The sequence below is a fragment of the Procambarus clarkii genome, chromosome 57 (genome assembly GCF_040958095.1).
Source record: "Procambarus clarkii isolate CNS0578487 chromosome 57, FALCON_Pclarkii_2.0, whole genome shotgun sequence".
Lineage (NCBI taxonomy): Eukaryota > Metazoa > Arthropoda > Malacostraca > Decapoda > Cambaridae > Procambarus > Procambarus clarkii.
In genome coordinates, this window is record NC_091206.1 from 26163479 (window position 1) to 26187877 (window position 24399).

Consider the following 24399-nt stretch of genomic DNA (forward strand, 5'->3'; position numbering starts at 1 on the left):
ATAGCCTGGGTTTTGTCTGGGTCATGGAGGATCTATGACCTAGCAACCATGGGAGACGAAGACAAGAGAAGTGATGCTGCCAATTGTGGAGAAGGCCAGTGAAACATTGTGTGATCATTGTAAGCCCTTATGTCAACAGTACAGGGCAAGATGTTAAATTGTTATTAACTTATTACTAAGGATGAAAAACCTTAGATATATATGTGTTATGTATATATTAATGACTAGTGTCATTTCTGTTTAAGTGCCAGCATTCTGGTCCATGTAATTTTATGGTTATGTTTGTATGTAATTATATGTCAGCAGTTTAGGTATATGTGCATTGTTGGAGATGGGAAAAAATATTACAAACTATTTTACCTATACTGTGATGTGAATATAATTTTATGTTGTAGAAGTGTTGTAAGTCATGTCAGGGAAAATTTAAAACTAGTTTGTCGTGTGCATGATGAACTTATTGGATGAATTTTTAGTTGTACATATATGGTGGGTGCATCCTCCAGGTCCTTGCACCAATGGAATCATTGCAATAATGCATATGGGGACTCATGCGTGTTTAAGGAGAGGAGTGGTGTTGTAATCCACAAGTTAGTAGGGATTATTAGCTAGAGGATCATTACTACAACACTTAACGAATGATGATTGGAAGTACAAGTTAAGTAGACAAACTATGGATCACATATCTAAGAAAGGTCAAGGGATTAAGACCGCAGCTACTTAGCCAAACTAATAATACCTGGAAAGAGGACTCAGGCTTCTAGGAACAAGGTTGCCGCTTCTAGGGATAAGGTTAATCGGATTATACCTTCCTTGAGAGGCGGGGAGAAATGTTTGAGGCCATGGTTGGCTAAGGACAGTCTGGTTGTGGGAGTGGAACTGGCAAGTCCTCCGAGGTCTCCGTTTGTGGCAGCAGCGAAGTGTAGCAGACAGCTATGCGAGAGCCTGTTGTGATCTTAGTGACCAAGTTAAGTCTGCAGTATGTGAGTGTTGAATGTAAGACTAACCGGGTGTGGAGCGTTGTAGTAAGCATTCAGTATTAGGGACTTAGGCGGAAGTTACGAGTGCAAGTGGTAACCGCGGTGGTCAAGTGGTCTAGGGGTATTGGAAGTGTATTTACCAAATAGAGTATGTTAATATATTATTAACAAACTCTATTAGGTAAATACACTTCCAATACCCAAAGACCACTACCATCCACAAGATGGGTATGGGGTCCACTACCACCCACAAGAACGGTATGGGGTCCACTACCACCCACAGGATGAGTATGGGGTCCACTACCACCGACAAGATGGGTATGGGGTCCACTACCATCCACATGAGGGGAATGGGGTCCCTTACCATCCACAAGATCGGTATGGTGTCCACTACCACCCACAGGATGAGTATGGGGTCCACTACTACCCACAAGATGGGCATTGGGTCCACTACCACCGAGAAGATCTGTATGGGATACACTACCACCCAAAAGTTGGGTATGGGGTCCACTACCACCCACAAGATGCGTATGGGGTCCACTACCACCAACAAGATTGGTATGGGGGTCCACTACCATCCACAAGATGGGTATGGGGTCCACTACCACCCACAAGAAGTGTATGGGGTCCACTACCACCCACAAGATGGGTATGGGGTCCACTACCTCCCACAGGATGAGGATGGGGTCTATTACCACCGACAAGATTGGTATGGGGTCCACTACCAGCCACAGGATGAGTATGGGGTCCACTACCACCCACAAGATGGGTATTGGGTCCACTACCACCGAGAAGATGGGTATGGGATACACTACCACCCAAAAGTTGGGTATGGGGTCCACTACCACCCACAAGATGCGTATGGGGTCCACTACCACCAACAAGATTGGTATGGGGGTCCACTACCATCCACAAGATGGGTATGGGGTCCACTACCACCCACAAGAAGTGTATGGGGTCCACTACCACCCACAAAATGGGTATGGGGTCCACTACCTCCCACAGGATGAGTATGGGGTCTATAACCACCGACAAGATGGGTATGGGGTCCACTACCACCCACAGGATGAGTATGGGGTCCACTACCACCCACAAGATGCATATGGGGGTCCACTACCACAGAGAAGATGGGTATGGGATCCACTACCACCCACAAGTTGGGTATGGGGTCCACTACCGCCCACAAGATGGGTATGGGGTTCACAACCACCAACAAGATTGGTATGAAGGTCCACTACCATCCACAAGATGGGTATGGGGTCCACTACCACCTCAAGATGGGTATGGGGTCAATTACCACCCACAAGATGAGTATGGGGTCCACTATCACCGACAAGATGGGTATGGGGTCCACTACCACCCACAAGATAGGTGCGGGGTCCACTACCACCCACAGGATGAGTAGGGGGTCCACTACTACCGACATGATGTCTATGGGGTCCACTACCACCCAAAAGATGGGTATGGGGTGTGAGGGGATGGTTCACCAGCTCACTTACAATAGTGCTCTTATGCCTGTGGGAGCCAGTACACTTGTTAAGTGCACTTGTTAAGTGGGCGGACTTAAGTTTGGTAACCAGCAAACGAAACATCTAGTGTTTGGGCTCATGTTAGAGCCCCAGTCATCAGCAGTCCATAAATGTTACCCTGGCCGGGGTGGCATGTCTGTAGACAGTGCTAGAGCTGCTAGCATCATCTCCTTGTATGGCATGGAGCCAGACAACTTTGCGCGGGAACAGCTAGGACGTCGGCGTGGGTGAGCTGTGGGCCTCCCGCGCTCGCTGGCCACTTGAGTCGTTGTCATGGAAACAGCCGCCATCTTAGTAAACATCTTGAGCCGCCATGTTGGTCGGCCATCTTGGAGTTGCCCTAGGGGCTATGCTACACCGTTGCTGATTGGATGAAAGGGGTAGGCCGCTGTATGCCTTCCTCTCATTGGTTATTTCGAGAAGGACGCGGGGATCGTCGGTGTAGCAGCATTCTGAACACAGCTGCCACCTTGTCAAGACGCTCTCTGTACTCAATTCGGCCAAATTGAAGTATAGGGCATCGTGGTGGCTGGACTACTCAACTGCTGATGCTTCCTGCTTCACCTACGACAACGGTCGTCACAGAATCCGGCTGAAGTCGTCGCTTGGAGGGGTTTAAGACATTTTTGTGCAAGGGGTAGAGGTACAGTGATCTGGGATCGTGGGGAATGTGCATACGAGCAGCAACAGACTCGTAGATCCCATACCAGTGATGATTAGACTTGCTAGTGCTCTGTAGCAGTCGATGGGAACGGGGAAATTCGTGTCAGTGTTAAGGCAAATTTCCCATGTTTGTGTGAGACGCCATCGTGGTGCGCGTCACCTGGGTATGAACGCTTCACTTCACCGGTGAGTCGAGGGTGCGAACTCAGCCGTGTTGAGTGGGAGGGGTTCGAGTGTGCGCCAATTTTTTCGAATAAATACTACCGCCGCTTACGCTACCCGGAGCGAGCCAGCCACCGGAAGTGGGGTGCCTGATGTATGGGAAGGTGTGTAGCCGGCAGTGTGAATGAGTAAGTACCTATGTGTGTATTTCTGGTGATTAGTAGTCTCTGAAGCTTGAATTCGAGGTCAAGTGTTCCGTCACATTGTCACGCAGCACCTGTTCAGGTGGAGTCAATTATGGGCGAGGAGATATTCACCTTTGTGTCATCTTGTCAGTCCAGAGGGACTTAAGTCTGGTGTACACAGACGTACAGTGTGTGTGTGTGTATGTGGGGGTACACACAGGAACAGAGTATACATAGATTAGCCAAGGACTGAGAGGATGTCCATGTAATAATTATATTATTTCATTGTGGTAATCATTTTTGATCGCCCGTGGGAGTGATATCATTTCCATGTGTGGTCTTGCAGGTAGGGAATTCCAACACTGAGTGCTCAGGTATGTGTAACGCCAGTAATTCCTGGCAATGATTATTGTGGAGTGTACCACAGTGTGGTCTTAATTTCTTGTATTGTTCCCAGGGCCGTGACAAGTGTGATTTATATTTATATATATATGTATTAACGTAATTTTGGTGAGTTTTGGTGAGTGACGTGGCTGTCTGTAGAGACCACCCCCGCTCTGTCGAGTAACGTAACTCTCGAGAGTGTTTATCGACATGCGTGATCGATAAATCACTCACCCATGTGATTTAAGGAGTGTGAGATCTCTTTAGTGTTCCCAATAACGTTTGATAGCTGTAGGCTACATGTATCAGCAGTAATTATATATATATATATATATATATATATATATATATATATATATATATATATATATATATGTCGTACCTAGTAGCCAGAACTCTCTTCTCAGCCTACTATTCAAGGCCCGATTTGCCTAATAAGCCAAGTTTTCCTGAATTAATATATTTACTAGAGTTTTTTTCTTATGAAATGATAAAGCAACCCTTTTCTCTATGTATGAGGTCAATTTTTTTTTATTGGAGTTAAAATTAACGTAGATATATGACCGAACCTAACCAACCCTACCTAACCTAACCTAACCTATATTTATAGGTAAGGTTAGGTTAGGTAGCCAAAAAAAGCTAGGTTAGGTTAGGTTAGGTAGGTTAGATAGACGAAAAAACATTAATTCATGAAAACTTGGCTTATTAGGCAATTCGGGCCTTGAATAGTAGGCTGAGAAGTGCGTTCTGGCTATTAGGTACGACATATATATATATATATATATATATATATATATATATATATGTCGTACCTAGTAGCCAGAACTCACTTTTTGGCCTACTATTCAAGGCCCGATTTGCCTAATAAGCCAAGTTTTCCTGAATTAATATATTTTTTCTAATTTTTTTCTTATGAAATGATAAAGCTATCCATTTCATTATGTATGAGGTCAATTTTTTTTATTGGAGTTAAAATTAACGTAGATATATGACCGAACCTAACCAACCCTACCTAACCTAACCTAACCTATCTTTATAGGTTAGGTTTGGTTAGGTAGCCGAAAAAGTTAGGTTAGGTTAGGTTAGGTAGGTTAGGTAGTCGAAAAACAATTAATTCATGAAAACTTGGCTTATTAGGCAAATCGGGCATTGCATAGTAGGCTGAGAAGTGCGTTCTGGCTACTAGGTACGACATATATATATATATATATATACATATATATATATATATATATATATATATATATATATATATATATATATATATATATATATATATATATATATATATATATATATATATATATATATATATATATATATATATATAATCGTAGTGTCACGGTGCCCAGTGTTATTTACTGTGTGGTGATTGCAATATATTGACCTATGGTCTAGGGGTCATTTGCAACAGTAAGTAAGTAAGTGTTGTGCAGTATCCTAATATTTGGAAGTTAGAGTACTTGCCGTGTGTGGTATTGCAAAGGGGTTGTTATTTGATGGTGATTGTTGCTAGTGTTGAGCATCACCGTATGTGATTGCAGTCCAGTAAAGTCATTGTGGGGCAGTGTTCTAGAGGGTACATGTCCTGTATGTTATTTTACTAGATTCTGCAGTATTGTCATTGCAACCGGATTGTAACATAAATCACTGTGATTTGTTAGTGTGATTTGTCATTGTCGTGGGGGAACTCTTCTGTAGACAAGTACTTGGGTACAAATATATTCTCCTGGTTATCTGGTAGGACATCGAAGTCCAGTATTCAGTTAGGTGATTGCGAGGCAATTAATATAACGTAACCAAGGGAACGCCCATTGCTTTAAGAGAATTTGTTCTTAGACAATTTGAGTAACGTAGAATACGTTTGGGTTAATTTACGTTCCTGCAAGCAGCTACGGTAGTCTCGAGGAGCCTAGCCATCAGCCAGATAAGAATTAGAGTATTGTCTGTCGTAATTAACGGTCAGTGGGCCGGGTAATTGACGTGTTTCAGGAAGTCAAAGTAATTAACCTCGATCCTTGTTTGATCGACTCACACGAAGGCTACATTGTTCCATTAACGTAACGTCGTTATCTGCCCGGAAGTGCCGGCACTTGATTGACTCGTGGGAGGAGTAACGTCATTTTAGAATAACGTAAACGTGGTGCTAATTACTGTTATTAGCCACCTGAATTGGTCTGAGAATGGAAGGCTTAGACGGAATTCATACCTTAATGTAAATTGCTGAGCCAGTGTGAAAGGTTGCGTATTTTAATTGTTTAATTATTGATCTTGAGGATAGTAATTAATTACTCTAAAGGTAATCACGAGTGATTACCGTTTTCTTAGCACTTTGGACATTGTAAATCAGAGTTTACCATCGTAGAGTGATTAGTAACCGATTAACGTAAATTAACGTAACTAGTAAAGAGGTTAATCAGCTGGTTGGAAGTACAGGGATTAATGGGATTTTCTCACTGAATGCTCGACGTATAGAGTGTTGTTTAATTTCCGCGTTACTAGTGACAGTTGTAAGAGTTGTTAATTTAATGTAAATGTTACCTTGTTATTAACGAAAATCAATTGTTATTGATTGTTGATCGTCCGTGGGACGGAGTGTTAACGTAAGGATTAATTTGAGGAAGGGTGGTGGAGTTGCCAGTGAACCCATTAGCTATTGTTGTCATTGAAAGACTACTGATTTGATTGCATTGCAACCGCCATTGCAGGTGTAGACTGCACTGAGGCGTAGAACAGTTAGGAGGTTACTGGAGACGTATTTCAGAACCTACTGTGTCATTGTTGTAATTGCGATTATAGATCTGTTAGTTCTTGCTTGCTTGTTGATTCCTCTGTGGTCACGCTTATGTTCGAGTTAGTTCATTATGCAGTCCGAGGGGCTGGTGTCTAGCTGTCATTGATAGTGTCACAGGAAGGATTTCGAGTAACGTCATTGACATTTCTTTTTGTTTTGTTGTAGTAGTTAGTACTTTATTGAATAAACTAAGTTGTTATGGTTAACACTGTCTTTTCGTTACACCCCCACACATTATTATTGTTATGCAAATGTTCTTCACACTCGACTAATAAAATGGAGACTAATTTTCTGAGCTTTAGATCAAATATACGGCACCACACAACAATAAATTATTGTTGTGAGAGCCCGTGACCTACTCGTTAGATTCGCTTTGGCGAATGGCGAAGGTCGGCGCCCTAGTGAGGGGGATTTCAATTTTCATTGGGGTCTCGGCGTTTGCTCGCGCCTAGTCAATTGTTCATACATGGTCCCAAAGTGAGGAATGAGCTGTTTACTACACTCGTGTGTTAGCTAAGCAAGTCCTTCCTCAGGCGACCTAGTTGAATATCACGACAGGAATAAAGGTTAAAGAATAAAGAAAATTTTTAGAAATTTTCCGAGCTAAAATTCCTTATACCAATTACAATTCATTCCAAAACTTCTCACAAGTTACTAAAACTCTCACATGGGGTCCACTGCAACCAGCAAGATGGGTATGGGGGTCCACTACCATCCACAAGATGGGTATGGGGTCCACTACCACCCACAAGATGGGTATGGGGTCCATTACCACCCTCAGGATGAGTACGTGATCCACTACCACCGACAAGATGGGTATGGGGGTCTACCACCATCCACAAGATGGGTATGGGGGTCAACTAACATCCACAAGATGGGTATGGGGTCCACTACCACCCACAAGATGGGTATGGGGTCCACTACCACCCACAGGATGGGTATGGGGTCCACTACCACCGACAAGATGGTGTTGTAATCCACAAGTTAGTAGGAATTATTAGCTAGAGGATCATTACTACAACACTTAACGAATGATGATTGGAAGTACATGTTAAGTAGACAGACTATGGATCACATATCTAAGAAAGGTCAATGGATTAAGACCGAAGCTGTTTAGTCAAATTAATAATTCCTGGAAAAAGGAATTATTCTTCGTCAGGCTTCTAGGATCAAGGTTACCGCTCTAGGGATAAGGTTAATCGGATTATACCTTCCTTGAGAGGCGAGGTGAAATGTTTGAGGCCATGGTTGGCTAAAGTCAGTCTGATTGTTGGAGTTGAACTGAGAAGTTTGCGGCAGCAAACTTCACTAAACTAAACGGCAGCAGCTCTGGATATCCGTTTGCGGCAGCAGCGAAGTGTAGCAGACAGCTATGCGAGAACCTGATGTGATCTTAGTGACCAAGTTAAGTCTGCAGTATGTGAGTATTGAATGAAAGACTAACCGGGTGTGGAGTGTTATAGTAATCATTCCGTATTAGGGACTTAGGCGGAAGTTACGAGTGTGGGTGGTGATCGCGGAGGTCAAGTGGTCTATGGGTATTGGAAGTGTATTGACCTAATAGAGTATGTTAATATGTTATTATTTGTCAGAGTCTATTCTTTGTAATTAAATGACAAAACCCGACGGCCTTTAAATACCTTCCATATGTTCATTCATTGTGTTCCAGTACAAACCTAGTGGTACGCCTCAAGGGTCTGGTGTGTGTAGGAGTATAGGTGGTAGTAACGGTTGCTGAGGCAAGGTGTTATTTGTTGTGTAATCGCTGTGTTCGGAATGAACCGGGGTTCAGCGTCACGACATATTTGGTGGCAACCTAGTGTTTTGGAGCGCAAACAGGTTTTGGAACACTTTGAGAGATGAAGGAAGTGTGTTACTGGTTTAGTTGGTGAGGGAATGTTCGGAAATTGGTAGACGTCGGGTTGTGTTCAGGACGGTGCATATTGGAGTGAGGAAGGGAAGGTGTGTGGGCCAGTGAGTGGCCATAGTGGGGTGTGGGGCCAAGGTGTGTGGCCAAGTGGAGTGGCCACGTTGTGCGGCAGGGAAAGGTCTCCTAAGGGGTGGAAACAGTAGTGTGGGGAACTGATAAGTGACGTTGTTAATGGTGGCTTAAAATTATAAGTGATTCTAGTGAGATTAAGGGAATAAGGCCAAGTAAGGTTACTGTACGGTAAAGCGTCAAGCTGGTTCATACACGAGCACATAAGGGGCGAGTAGCCATGACGGGTACGGGTAGTAATAGGGGCGCCAGTGGCCAGGCCACGAGTAATGTCGGTCAGGGTGAGAGTGGTGATAACACGGCGGCGTTGCTAACAGCGCAGGCGGCAGCGTCAGAGACAATTGGGCAGGTTGCACAGTGGTTGAAAAATGTGTTGAGCACGCATGAGACGACTAATGCAGGACCTAAGGTATATGGAGACATACCCACGTTTTGGGGCGCCAAACGGGATCCGAAAGGTCAGTTACTGACGGATATTAGAACATTTTTCTTTGCTCTAGAGAAGGCGACTAGTGTGGGGTCATGGTCGGATCAGGCAAAGATTGCATTGGCATATTCCAAGGTGAAAGGAGAAGCAAAGACCCTACTCAACTCGGCGGAAATTAGAGAAATAAATAGTTATAGCGAGTTTAAGCAGGAACTGATAGATCATTACGATGTGCAGCACGATGCAGTAGAACTAAAGGCTCAGGTAGCTGTACTTAAACGAGAACCAGGGGAACAATTAAGGGCGTTTGGCCATAGAATAAGACTCTTGGGCGATGTGATTGAGCGGACGGAAACGCAGTTCACGGGGGTAGTAAGAGATTCTATGCAACGGAGTGTTTTTTTCGGTGCATTACCGCGGGAGAGTGTGTTACACTGCAGGGAAGCTAATTCTTTTAAGGAAGCGGTGAAACATGCAGTGTTTTGGGCGGAGAATAGCGCGACACATAAACTGACAGAGGATGACATTTTCAAGGAAGTGTCCCCTAAGGAACAGGCAAATCTTTAAGACACGCAAGAGAGACAGGCTCAGCTCTGGGCCCCAGTAGCTCAGCCAGTGGAGGATGGACCCGCAGCGGGGGTCACACATTCCTAGGGCAAGGGGCGAGGTGCTCCCCGACGTAACAATAATAAGGGCTGGGAGCCAAGGGAGTTCCAGGGACACAATACGAGTGGGGTGTCGTGGGGACCCCATCAGGGTACTCGTGGGCAGCGAGGAGGCTATAATCAAGGGGCACGTGGAGGCAGGTTCACTCCTGCTCCACCACGATACACGCCTGCTCAGGGAGCAACAGGAATGTACCACCAGAACCAGGGTACCGGTAGAGGGTATCCCCGGGGAACGGGGTACACTGCAGGTAAACACGAGCCAGAACGACCTAAGCAGACCAAAGTGTGTAAGCTTTGTGGTGACGGTAGTCACTTGGCCTGGCAGTGTAAGCTTTTTGTTCCGCCTAATTACCCAGTGTGTACAGTAGGGGGTGGCGGACAGTGGTTGTGTACCGTCGGGTCGGGTCATCCCATAAAGGTGCATTTACGGTTAAAGGGCACTATCTATACAGCCAGAACGACCTAAGCAGACCAAAGTGTGTAAGCTTTGTGGTGACGGTAGTCACTTGGCCTGGCAGTGTAAGCTTTTTGTTCCGCCTAATTACCCAGTATGTACAGTAGGGGGTGGCGGACAGTGGTTGTGTACCGTCGGGTCGGGTCATCCCATAAAGGTGCATTTACGGTTAAAGGGCACTATCTATACAGCCAGAACGACCTAAGCAGACCAAAGTGTGTAAGCTTTGTGGTGACGGTAGTCACTTGGCCTGGCAGTGTAAGCTTTTTGTTCCACCTAATTACCCAGTGTGTACAGTAGGGGGTGGCGGACAGTGGTTGTGTACCGTCGGGTCGGGTCATCCCATAAAGGTGCATTTACGGTTAAAGGGCACTATCTATACAGCCTTGGTGGACACCGGTGCTTCCGTGTCCATCATGAGTCGTAGCGTGTTAGGATCAGACGTCAGGCTGATACCGAACAACAGGAGATTAACGGCGGTGGGGGATAATGCGTTGCGGGTGTTGGGTGAGACAACTGTGGATTTCCAGCTAGAAGATAGATGGTTTAAACATAGTTTTGTAGTAATACAGGGTATAGGGCTGAAACATACCAACATTATCTTGGGAATTGATTTCCTCGAAAAATACTCATGTACCATAGCGTTCAGCGCAAGGGGGAATAAATTGGTATGTGGGGGTCAAGCGGTAGACGTTTACAAGGTGAGGAGTAGAGAAGGAGTAGCAGTAGTGAGGGGTAACTGTGGTAACTCGGCTGGGGACCAGAATATACAGTGGGCAGTCACGGTACCCAAGGATGTCACCATTCCGGGAGAAGCATCCTTAGTGATTAAAATGGCATGTAAAGCCAAGGGAGTAGACGCTGTGCAAATTGAGCCATTGGATAATCCAGCAGGGTTGGTGATAATGGAGACTATTGAAGACATAAATGAAGGGGTAATTCGGTTGAGGGTTTTTAATCCCTCTCGGTGGCCAGTTACCTTGAGTAAGCATGCACAGGTAGCATGGGGGCACCCTGTGGAGGAGATTATTGCAGCCATGTCAGTAAGCCAGAGTGAGGGCGATGAGGATAGAATGGATAAATTAATGGGAATAGTGGATAGGATGTCCATGGAAAGGGAGGTTAAGGAAGCCTTAAGGGGTTTAGTCAGGGAGTTCCCGGATGTTTTTACGTTGAGAGGGGAACCCCCGGGGTGCATTACTCAAGGAGCACATAGGATTGACGTAGAGGGCGCACATCCAGTATATACGAGACCATGTAGCATACCAGTGGCACACCAGAGGGAGGTGAAGGAGGAGATAAGCCAGCTAAGGGAGCATGATATCATTGAACCATCCAGTTCACCGTGGCACAGCCCTCTCGTAGTAGTCAGGAAAAAGAATGGGGGAGTGAGGTTATGCGTAGATTTCCGCAGAATAAACAAGCTGACGAAAGACGAAGCATACCCATTACCAAACATACAGGACACATTGACACACTTGAAGGGTACACAATATTTTACCACATTAGACCTACTCAGTGGGTATCACCAGATACCGCTGGAGGAAGAATCGAGGGAAATCACAGCGTTTAGTGCGTGCAACGAGCTCTGGCAATATAAACGACTTCCTTTCGGGTTGAAGTCAGCACCTGCTGTGTTCAGTAGGCTAATGATGAGTGTGTTATCGGGGTTGATAGGTCCCACAGCGTTGCTGTACCTCGATGACGTAATCGTGCTGGGAAAGTCATTAGAGGAGCTCATGCATAATTTGAGGTAACTCTTGCTAAGGCTGAGGTCACACAACCTCAAAGTGAATTTCGAAAAATGCAGTTTTTTTTGGAGAATCGGTAACATTCCTGGGCACAGGTCACAGGAGGTCAGGTGGTGGTGGGTACGGTGAGTATCGGCGTAATGAGGTCAGGTGCGTCAGGACGCAGAGCCTGGCTGTTGAGAGACGCGGTGTTATAATGAGGTCATCAGTGGTGGGGTTGACCAGAGGTGATGGTGTGACGGAGTGGGTAAGTCTTATGGATAAGATTACAATGTAGAATTTCAAAATTTCAGGTTTTGATGGTTGCAGTGGGCGATCCAAGTAGATATACTAATTTCTCATTAATTAAGTTGTTACAGGAATCTCGCTAGAGGCGAGCCAGTGGCAGTATGATGCTTTAGTGACATTAGTTGTGAAATGATTTTAATGTCGTATTTATTGTGATAATGTATGTGTATGTATATACTGTATGTGTATGTATATACTGTATGCGTATGTATATACTGTATGTGTATGTATATACTGTATGTGTATGTATATACTGTATGTGTATGTATATACTGTATGTGTATGTATATACTGTATATTACCTCATCGGCACCATTACTGAGTGTTAGGCTTGAGAAGGTCCCCCGGGATCATGTCACAGAGCTTCAGGTAGAGTAGAAAGGAAGCCATGAGGCTACACTCAGTAATTCTAGAAAAAAAGGGAGTGGAAGTGAAGCCAACGTGACGTTATAGGCGAAATTCGCCCCCTGACATCAAAGCAGGGATAAGGGCCAGCTACAATGGTTTTGCAGCTGCGCTCAGGCTATATACGGGGAGAGAGTTAGGAGCCGAGAGGGTTATGTAATAATGGGATCGAGCCAGGGGGCTCCGAGGGAATATTTTGCAGGTACAGCGGTCGGGAAGGTGTGAATACAGGTGGACACACTCTGGGCGGAAAGGGCCTAAAGTAATGTGCTACAGCTGTGATGAGCACAGCAAGGAAGGATGACCAGAGACCTGTGAGGTATCTACAGCGTTCTGGGATTGGTGCCCTGGAACTAGACGTCAGCACAGACCCGAGGGAACATGGCCCAGGGGTAGGAATCTCCGTTGCTCTGGAGGCCAGGACCACGTTAGCTCAGAGCAACGATGGGACATTGACAACATTCACCAGGCTGGATAGCCTGGGTTTTGTCTGGGTCATGGAGGATCTATGACCTAGCAACCATGGGACACGAAGACAAGAGAAGTGATGCTGCCAATTGTGGAGGAGGCCAGTGAAACATTGTGTGACCATTCTAAGCCCTTATGTCAACAGTACAGGGCAAGATGTTAAATTGTTAGAAACTTATTACTAAGGATGAAGAACCTTAGATATATATGTGTGTGTATATATTAATGACTAGTGTCATTTCTGTTTAAGTGCCAGCATTCTGGTCCATGTAATTTTATGGTTATGTTTGTATGTAATTATTTGTCAGCAGTTTAGGTATATGTGCATTGTTGGAGATGGGAAAAATTATTACAGACTATTTTACCTGTGCTATGATGTGAATATAATGTGTATGTTGGAGAAGTGTTGTGAGTCATGTCGTGGAAAATTTTAATTTATTTCATCGTGTGTATGATGCACTTATTGGATGATTTTTTAGTTGTACACATATGGTGGGTGCATCCTCCAGGTCCTTGCACTAATGGAACCATTGCAATGATGCATATGGGGACATATGCGTGTTTAAGGAGGGGAGTGGTGTTGTAATCCAGAAGTTAGTAGGAATTATTAGCTAGAGGATCATTACTACAACACTTAACGAATGATGATTGGAAGTACATGTTAAGTAGACAGACTATGGATCACATATCTAAGAAAGGTCAATGAATTAAGACCGAAGCTGTTTAGCCAAATTAATAATTCCTGGAAAGAGGAATTATTCTTCGTCAGGCTTCTAGGATCAAGGTTACCGCTCTAGGGATAAGGTTAATCGGATTATACCTTCCTTGAGAGGCGGGGTGAAATGTTTGAAGCCATGGTTGGCTAAAGTCAGTCTGATTGTGGGAGTTGAACTGAGAAGTCCTCTGGATCTCCGTTTGCGGCAGCAGCAAAGTGTAGCAGACAGCTATGCGAGAACCTGATGTGATCTTAGTGACCAAGTTAAGTCTGCAGTATGTGAGTATTGAATGAAAGACTAACCGGGTGTGGAGCGTTGGAGTAATCATTCCGTATTAGGGACTTAGGCGGAAGTTACGAGTGTGGGTGGTGATCGCGGAGGTCAAGTGGTCTACGGGTATTGGAAGTGTATTGACCTAATAGAGTATGTTAATATGTTATTATTTGTCAGAGTCTATTCTTTGTAATTAAATGACAAAACCCGGCGGCCTTTAAATACCTTTCATATGTTCATTCATTGTGTTCAATTACAAACCTAGTGGTACGCCTCAAGGGTCTGGTGTGTGTAGGAGTATAGGTGGTAGTAACGGTTGCTGAGGCAAGGTGTTATGTGTTGTGTAATCGCTGTGTTCGGAATGAACCGGGGTTCAGCGTCACGACAGATGGTTATTGGGGTCCACTACCATCCACAAGATGGGTATGGAGTCCACTAACATTCTCAAGATGAGTATGGGGGGCCACTACCATCCACAAGATGGGTGTTGGGTCCACTAACATCCACAAGATGGGTATGGGGGTCCACTACCATCCACAAGATGGGAATGGGGTCCATTACCATTTATAAAATGGGTATAGGGTCCACTACCACCCACAAGTTGGGTATGGGGTCCACTACCACCCACAAGATGTGAATGGGGTCCACTACCATCCACAAGATGGGTATAGGGTCAATTACCACCCACAAGATGAGTATGGGGTCCACTATCACCGACAAGATGGGTATGGGGTCCACTACCACCAACTAGATGGGTATGGGGTCCACTACTACCGACAAGATGTGTATGGGGTCCACTACCACCCACAGGAAGAGTATGGAGTCCACTACCACCGACAAGATGTGTATGGGGTCCACTGCCACCAACAAGATGGGTATGGGGTCCACTGCAACCAGCAAGATGGGTATGGGGTTCACAACCATCAACAAGATTGGTATGGGGGTCCACTACCATCCACAAGATGGGTATGGGGTCCACTACCACCCACAAGATGGGTATGGGGATCCACTACCATCCACAAGATGGGTATGGGGTCCAGTACCACCCACAGGATGAGTAATGGGTCCACTAATATCCACAAGATGGGTATGGGGTCCACTACCATCCACAAGATCGGTATGGGGTCCACTACCACCCACAGGATGAGTATTGGGTCCACTACCATTCACAAGATGGGTATGGGGTCCTCTTCCATCCACAGGATGAGTATGGGGTTCACTACCACCGACAAGATGGGTATGGGGTCCATTACCACCCACAGGATGGGTATGGGTTCACTATCTACCACCGACAAGATGGATATGGGGGTCCACTACCACCCCAAAGATGGGTATGGGGTCCACTACCAACCACAAGATGGGTATGGGGTTCACTACCAACGACAAGATGGGAATGGGGTCCACTACCATACACAAGATGGGTATGGGGTCCACTACCACTCACAGGATGAGTATGGAGTCCACTACCACCGACAAGATGGGTATAGAATCCATTTCAACCACAAAATGGGTATAGGGTCCATTACCACCCACAGGATGAGTATGGGGTCCACTACTATACCCAAGATAGGAATGGGGTCCACTACCATCCACAATATGGGAATAGTGTCCACTACCACCGACATGATGGGTATGGGGTCCACTACCATCCACAAGATGGGAATGGGGTCCACTACCACCGACAAGATGAATATGGGGTCCACTACTATCCCCAAGATGGGAATGGGGTCCACTACCATCCACTAGATACGTATGGGGTCCACTATCACCCACAGGATGAGTATGGGGTCCACTACCATCCACAAGATGGGAATAAGGTCTACTACCAACCACAAGATGGGTATGGGGTCCACTACCACCCACAACATGTGAATATGGTCCGCTACCATCCACAAGATGGGTATTGGGTCCTCTACCACCCACAGGATGAGTATGGGGTCCACTACCACTGACAAGATGGGTATGGGTTCAATTACCACCCACAGGACGGGTATGGGTTCCACTACCACCGACAAGATGGGAATGGGGTCCACTACCATCCACAAGATAGGTATGGGGTCTACTACACCCACGGGATGAGTACGGGGTCTACTACCACCCACAAAATGGGTATGGGGTCCACTACCAACCAGAGGATGAGTATGGGGTCCTCTACAACCGACAAGATGGGTATTGGGTTCACTACCATCCACAAGAAGGGAATAGGGTCCACTACCAACCACAAGATGGGTATGGGGTCCACTACCTCCCACAAGTTGGATGTGAGGTCCACTACCACCCATAAGATGTGAATGGGGTCCACTACCACCCACAAGATGAGTATGGGGTCCATTACCACCCACAGGATGAGTATGTTGTCCACTACCACCGACAAGACGGATATGGGGTCCACTACCATCGACAAGATGGGAATGGGGTCCAATATATCCACTAAATGGGCATTGGGTCTATTACAACCCCCAGGATGAGTATGGGGTCCATTGCCACCCACATGATGGGTATGGGGATCCAGTACCATCCACAAGATCTGTATGGGGTCCACTACCAACCACAAAATGGGTATGGGGTCCACTACCACCCACAAGATGGTTATGGGGTCCACTACCACTGACAAGATGGGTATGGGGTCCACTACCATCCACAAGATGGGAATAGGGTCCACTACCACCGACAAGATGGGTATGGGGTCCACTACCACCTACAAGTTGGGTATGGGGTCCACTACCACCCACAAGATGTGAATGGGGTCCACTACCATCCACAAGTTGGGTATGGGGTCCACTACCACCCACAAGAAGGGTATGGGGTCCACTACCACCCACAGGATGAGTATGGGGTCCACTACCACCGACACGATGGGTATGGGGTCCACTACCATCCACATGATGGGAATGGGGTCCCTTACCATCCACAAGATGGGTATGGGGTCTACCACCACCTACAGGATGTGTATGGAGTCCACTACCACCTACAAGTTGGGTATGGGGTCCACTACCACCTACAAGATTTGTATGGGGTCCATTACCACCCACAGGATGAGTATGGGGTCCACTACCACCGACAAGATGGGTATGGGGTTCACTACCATCCACAAGATGGGTATGGGGGTCCACTACCAGCCACAAGATGGGTATGGGGTCCACTTCCTCCCTTAAGATGGGTATGGGGTCCACTACCACCCACATGATGAGTATGGGGTCCACTACCACCGACGAGATGGGTATGGGGTCAACTACCATCTACAAGATGGGTATGGGGGTCCACCACCATCCACATAATGGGTATTGGGTTTACTATTACCCACAGGATGAGTATGGGGTCCACAACCACTGACAAGATGGGTATAGCGTCCATTTTAACCACAAAATGGTTATGGGGTCCATTACCACCCACAGGATGAGTATGGGGTCCACAACCAGCGACAAGATTGGTATTGGGTCCACTACCATCCACAAGATGGGAATAGGGTCCACTACCACCGACATGATGGGTATGTGGTCCACTACTATCCAAAAGATGAGTATGGGGTCCACTACCATACACAAGATGGGTATGGGGGGTCCACCACCATCCACATAATGGGTATTGGGTTTACTACTACCCACAGGATGAGTATGGGGTCCACTACCACTGACAAGATGGGTATAGCGTCTATTTCAACCACAAAATGGGTATGGGGTCCATTACCACACACAGGATGAGTATGGGGTCCACTACCACCGATAAGATGGGTATTGGGTCCACTACCATCCACAAGATGGGAATAGTGTCCACTAGCACCGACATGATGGGTATGGGGTCCACTACCACCGACAAGATGTATATGGGGTCCACTACTATCCACAAGATGGGAATGGGGTCTACTACCAACCACAAGATGGGTATGGGGTCGACTACCACCCAAAAGATGTGAATATGGTCCACTACCATCCACAAGATGGGTATTGGGTCCACTACCACCCACAAGATGGGTATGGGTTCCATTAAAACCCACTGGATGAGTATGGGGTCCACTACCACCGACAAGATGGGAATGGGGTCCACTACCATCCACAATATGGGTATGGGGTCCACTACCCTCCACAAGATGGGTATGGGGTCTACTACACCCACAGGATGAGTACGGGGTCCACTACCACGCACATGATGGGTATGGGGTCCATTACCACCCCCAGGATGAGTATGGGGTCTACTACCACCGACAAGATGGGTATTGGGTCCACTACCATCCACAAGATGGGAATGGGGTCCACTACCATCCACTATATGGGTAGGGGGTCCACTACCACCCAAAGGATGAGTATGGGGTCCACCACCATCTGCAAGATGGGTATGGGGTCCACTACCATCCACTAGATGGGTATCGGGTCCACTACCACCCACAGGATGAGTATGGGGTCCACTGCCATCCACAAGATTGATATGGGGTCCACTACCATCCACAAGATGGGTATGGGGTCCACTACCATCCACAAGATGGGTATTGGGTCTACTATACCCACAGGATGAGTATGGGGTCCACTACCACGCACATGATGGGTATGGGGTCCACTTCCACCCCCAGGATGAGTATGGGGTAACTACTGCCCAAAAGATGGGTATTGGGGTCCACTAACATCAATAAGATGGGTATGGGCTCCACTACCACCGACAAGATGGGTATGGGGTCCACTACTATCCATAAGATGGGTATGGGGTTCCACTACCACCCACAGGATGAGTATGGGGTCCACTACCACACACAAGATGGGTATGGAGTCCACTATCACACACAAGATGGGTATGGAGTCCACTACCACCAACAAGATGGGTATGGGGGTCCACTACCATCCACATAATGGGTATGAGGTCCACTACCACCCACAGGATGAGTATGGGGTCCACTACCACCGACAAGATGGGTATGGGGTCCACTACCACCGACAAGATGGGTATGGGGGTCCACTACTATCCACATTTTGGGTATGGGGTTTACTACCACCCACAGGATGAGTATGGGGTCCACTACCACCGACAAGATGGGTATAGGGTCCACTATCATCGACAAGATGGGTATGGGGTCCACTACCACTAACAAGAAGTGAATGGGGTCCACTACCACCCACAGGATGAGTATGGGGTCCACTACCACCGACAAGATGGTTATGGAGTCCACTACCACCGACAAGATGGGTATGGGGGTCCACTACCATCCACAAGATGGGTATGGGGTCTATTACAACCCCAGGGATGAGTATGGGGTCCACTACCACCCACATGATGGGTATGGGGGTCCACTACCATCCACAAAATCTGTATGGGGTCAACTATCACCAACAAAATGGGTATGGGGTCCACTACCACCCACAAGATGGTTATGGGGTCAACTACCACTGACAAGATGGGTATGGGGTCCACTACCATCCACAAAATGGGAATGGGGTCCACTACCACCGACAAGATGGGTATGGGGTCCACTTCCAAAAACATGATGGGTATGGGGTCCACTACCATCCACAAGATGGATATGGCGTCCTCTACCACCCACAAGATGGGTATGGGGTCCACTACCACCCACAGGGTGAGTAAAGGGTCCACTACCACCGACAAGATGGGTATGGGGTCCACTACAATCCACAAGATGGGTATGGGGTCCACTACCACCCACAAGTTAGGTATGGGTCCACTACCACCCAAAAGATGTGAATGGGGTGCACTACGATCCACAAGATGTGTATGGGGTCCACTACCACCCACTAGAAGGGTATGTGGTCCACTACCACCCACAGGATGAGTATGGGGTCCACTACCACTGACAAGATGGGTATGGGGTCCACTACCACCCACAGGATGAGTATGGGGTCCACTACAACCCACAAGATGTTTACTGGGTTCAATACCACCCACAGGATGAGTATGGGGTCCACTACCACCCACAGGTTGGGTATGGTGTCCACTACCACACACAAGATGGGTATGGAGTCCACTATCACACACAAGATGGGTATGGAGTCCACTACCACCAACAAGATTGGTATGGGGGTCCACTACCATCCACAAGATGGGTATGGGATCCCCTACCACCTACAAGATTTGTAAGGGGTTCATTACCACCCACAGGATGAGTATGGGGTCCACTACCACCGACAAGATGGGAATGGGGGCCCACTACCATCCATAAGTTGGGTAATGGGTCCATTTCCACCCACAAGGTGGGTATGGGGTCCACTACCACCCACAGGATGAGTATGGGGTGCACTACCACCGACAAGATGGGTATGGGGTCCACTACTATCCACAAGATGGGTATGGGGTCTACTACCCTCCACAAGTTGGGTATGGGGGTCCACTACCGTCCATAAGATGGGTATGGGGTCCACTTCTACCCACAAGATGGGTATGGGGTCTACTACCACCCACAGGATGAGTATGGGATCCACTACCACCGACAAGATGGGTATGGGGTCCACTACCATCTACAAGATGGGTATGGGGGTCCACTACCATCCACATAATGGGTATGGGGTCCACTACCACCCACAGGATGAGTATGGGGTCCACTACCACCGACAAGATGGATATGGGGTCCGCTACCATCGACAGGATGGGTATGGGGTTCACTACCATCCACAAGATGGGTATGGGGGTCCACTACCATCCGCAAGATGGGTATGGGGTCCACTACCACCCACAGGATGAGTATGGGATCCACTACCACCGACAAGATGGGTATGGGGTCCATTACCATCGACTAGATGGGTATGGGGTCCACTACCACCCACAAGATGGATATGGGGTCCACTACCACCCACAAGATGCGAATGGGGTCCACTACCATTTACAAGATGGGTATAGGGCCCACTACCAACCACAAGATGAGTATTGGGTCCATTACCACCCACATGATGAGTATGGGATCCAATACCACCGACAATATGGGTATGGGGTCCACTCCCACCCACAGGATGAGTATGGGGTCCACTACCACCGACAAGATGGGTATGGGGGTCCAATACCATCCACATGATGGGTATGGGGTCCACTACCACCGACAAGATGGGTATGGGGTCCACTACCACCCACAGGATGAGTATGGGGTCCACTACCACCGACAAGATGGGTATGGGGGTCCAATTCCATCCATAAGATGGGTTTGGGGTCCACTACCACCCACAAAATGGGTAACAAATTTATCAATTTATGAAAAATATTGACAAATTTTAAGATCCAAGTTTATACATATTGTGAATTTGAGTGTAAGTGTAGTAACATAAATTGGTAAATCATAAATATTGTAAGTTTAGAATCTCATGCATGTGTTTGGGGGGGGGCGATACCCTTGGTAAGGGAGAGTGGCAGGTAACCTTTGACGTTCTGCGGTTAACGTGGGGGGTGGGAGGGTCAAACCCACCCTCCAACATCTGGGCATAAATTTTTAAATTTTGCCCTGAGGGGCGAGTTTATTGGGGTGCGCCGCTCATCATGTGAGTAGACACACCGCCATAGCACCATGTACAACACTCCCCAATAGGAAGAAAACCCGCTGGGTTGTTCATCTTGTCACTTGTACCCAGACACAGCTGGGACTTGCTTTACTGTCTCAAGTGAACAGCTCCTCAAACAAGAAGATTAACATCTATCACCCCTTAAAAGCTTACGTTATCTGGCGGATGCAAAATGGGGAAATCTTTTAAGAACAGCATCAATATTTGACAAATAGTGTTTTCCTAACTCAAACAATGTGGGGTTTATTATTCTACACATACTTCTGATTTCTGTCAGGTGTTCACATTCACGTAGATAGTGGTCAAGGCGGTGTCCGTCACTCTCACCACAGATTCTGCAACTTCGCTGATCAACGGTTGTTTCCATTCAATATCTCCATGGATATTTGTATCCAAGACGGATTCTCGCTATTACTGATTCTCTCCCTCGTCCTCCTCCTCTTCGGCCATAATGATTGGGATTGCCAGCTGCAACCATGTTGTACCATCGTATAGATTCACTGGTTTGTACTTCTATCCTCCTTTCCTCAGTTACCTTGTCACGGTGATGTTGCCTGACAATACCTCTAATTTTAAGTAGATTCTTGGGTATGAAGTATTCAATATGGTCTCCTCCAGCGCCTTCAGCAGCCAGCACATCTGCTCGTCCATTCCCACACATTCCAACATGGGAGGGGATTCACAGAAACTTGATGACTATTCCCTGATTGGTAAGTACTCCCACAGCTCTCTTAATTTCAGCGACTATTGAAAGATTTTCTGCCCGATTTTAACTTAGGCTTTGCAGTGCTGCTTTTGAATCGGTGCAAATCACTGCACCATTAGTGTTCCGTTCAAGAAACCTTAACGCCATAACAATGGCAGTTAGCTCTGCATGCGTTGAAGAGGCATAATTCTCAATACGTGGTTTTTCTTCATTTCTGCGTTGGAAAGTATTATCCTTATTACCGTGTATGCTGCACCAGCCCTGCCATTGACAGGATTAGATGACCCGTCAGTGTAGATTTGATCTAGTTCATCTCCGGCTTCTTTATAAATTTTCTCGAGATACTTGTACCTCATTTCTTGTGGTATCATGTTGGATTTTTTCGTTGCTATTTCATTGATGATGATCTTGCATGAGTCATCCTCCCAGGGAGGTAACCTCTCTACAGGCAGGAGCTCACGGGGTTGCTCAAGCAGGTGAAGCTCTTCGAGGTAGCAGACTGATCTGTGATGCCATTTTTTGCGTCTCCTGTGTCCCCCTGAAAGTAGCACAGAGCTCAGTTTTTTCTTAGAAATATCATTGTAATGGGGATCTCTGGCTATCCTAATTGCAAGCTTAGCATTCAGCTCCTGAATTCTGCTTTTAACACTGGGAAGGGACAACTCCTCTCGTAGATTAGACGTTTTGGCAGTTCTTGGAACTCCAAGAATGATTGAAATGGCTTCATTTTGAATGCTTTCAAGCCTTTTCATATCGCTTTGGGAGTAGGTGCACAGAACTGCTGCGGCATAGTCTTTGACGGAACGCACATAGGCTGTGTACATCACTTTAAGCATGGCAATAGAGGCTCCATGTCCATTCCAGGTCATAGCTTTCAGTACCCTGAGTCGACTTTTGCATGTTCCTATGAGTTGATTGAGCTTCTCTTTCTTTCCCTTGTTAGAGCCAACAGTGACGCCAAGGTACCGACAGCGATCAACCCATTCAAGTGTTACACCATTAATTTGCAATTCTTCATTTGCTCTCCGCTTGTGATGGGAGTATGCCTTCGTCTTGTTTGTGGAGAGAGTGAAACCGAGCTCAATACATTTCCTTCCAAGGAGTTCAATGGACTGTTAAATTTTTCCCAAGGTGGGAGCTTGTATTAGGACATCATCTGCATTTCCCACTTGTTGTGTTCCTTCCGGAAAATCAATATTTGCAATGGCGTTCATAAGTACATTGAATAGTGTAGGGCTTAAGACTCTGCCTTTGGGGGGTCCCGAGTTCCATATTCATTGTTCTGGAGACTGCTCCATTGAAGAAAACCTTGGCTTTCCTTCCTGTGAGGTAGTCTTCAACCTATTTCATGAGTCTCCCCTTGACACCCATGCATGCAAGCTCATCCAGGATCGCAATCCCCTGTACTTTGTCGAAGGCTCCTTTGATGTCAACAAATTAAGAGTACCTAGCCGTGTCATTAGCCAAGTAATTAACTATACAATTTGCTGTGCTCCGTCCTTTAACAAATCCATTGACCCCCTCCCCTAACCTGCCTATTTTGTGCAACAGTCGATTTAGGATGATCCTTTCAAGCATTTTGCAAGTGTATGACACGAGACTGATAGGTCTGTAATTACCAGGGTCATTGGGCTTCGGTATGGGAACAATTATTGCGTGTTTCCATTGTGTGGGCAACACTCTACTTAGGAATGATATGTTAAACAGGTGGAGCAGAGGATTCCCAGATACTTCACACAGTGCATTGAGTATGTCGTAGGTGACGCCATCTTCACCAGGTACTGTACTTTTACCCTTTTTCATAGCGCCCCTTACTTCTTGGGCATTATTGGTTCCCCATATTCGTCATCACTAGACAGTGCTCTTGTTATCCTAATTCTTCTGTCATCATGTCGCAGGAGCTGTTCTCACCTGATTTCTGCAGGGAGGGAGGAGGAGGATGCTGCATCACTCCACTTGTGAATTAGTTCCTCAGCCTTACCCTGGGGGTCTTTGTGCGCCGCAGGCCGGGTTCTGCCCCCCTTAGCTATCTGAATTTTTGCCCACACTTGTCTTGCAGATGTTTC

General features: G+C 46.7%; 1 protein-coding gene across 1 annotated transcript in view; it reads right to left on the bottom strand.

Moving 5' to 3' along the window:
* Positions 1 to 24399, bottom strand: part of LOC138353353 (WAP four-disulfide core domain protein 2-like) — a 164747-nt gene that overhangs the window by 122441 nt on the left and 17907 nt on the right. The window lies entirely within an intron of this gene.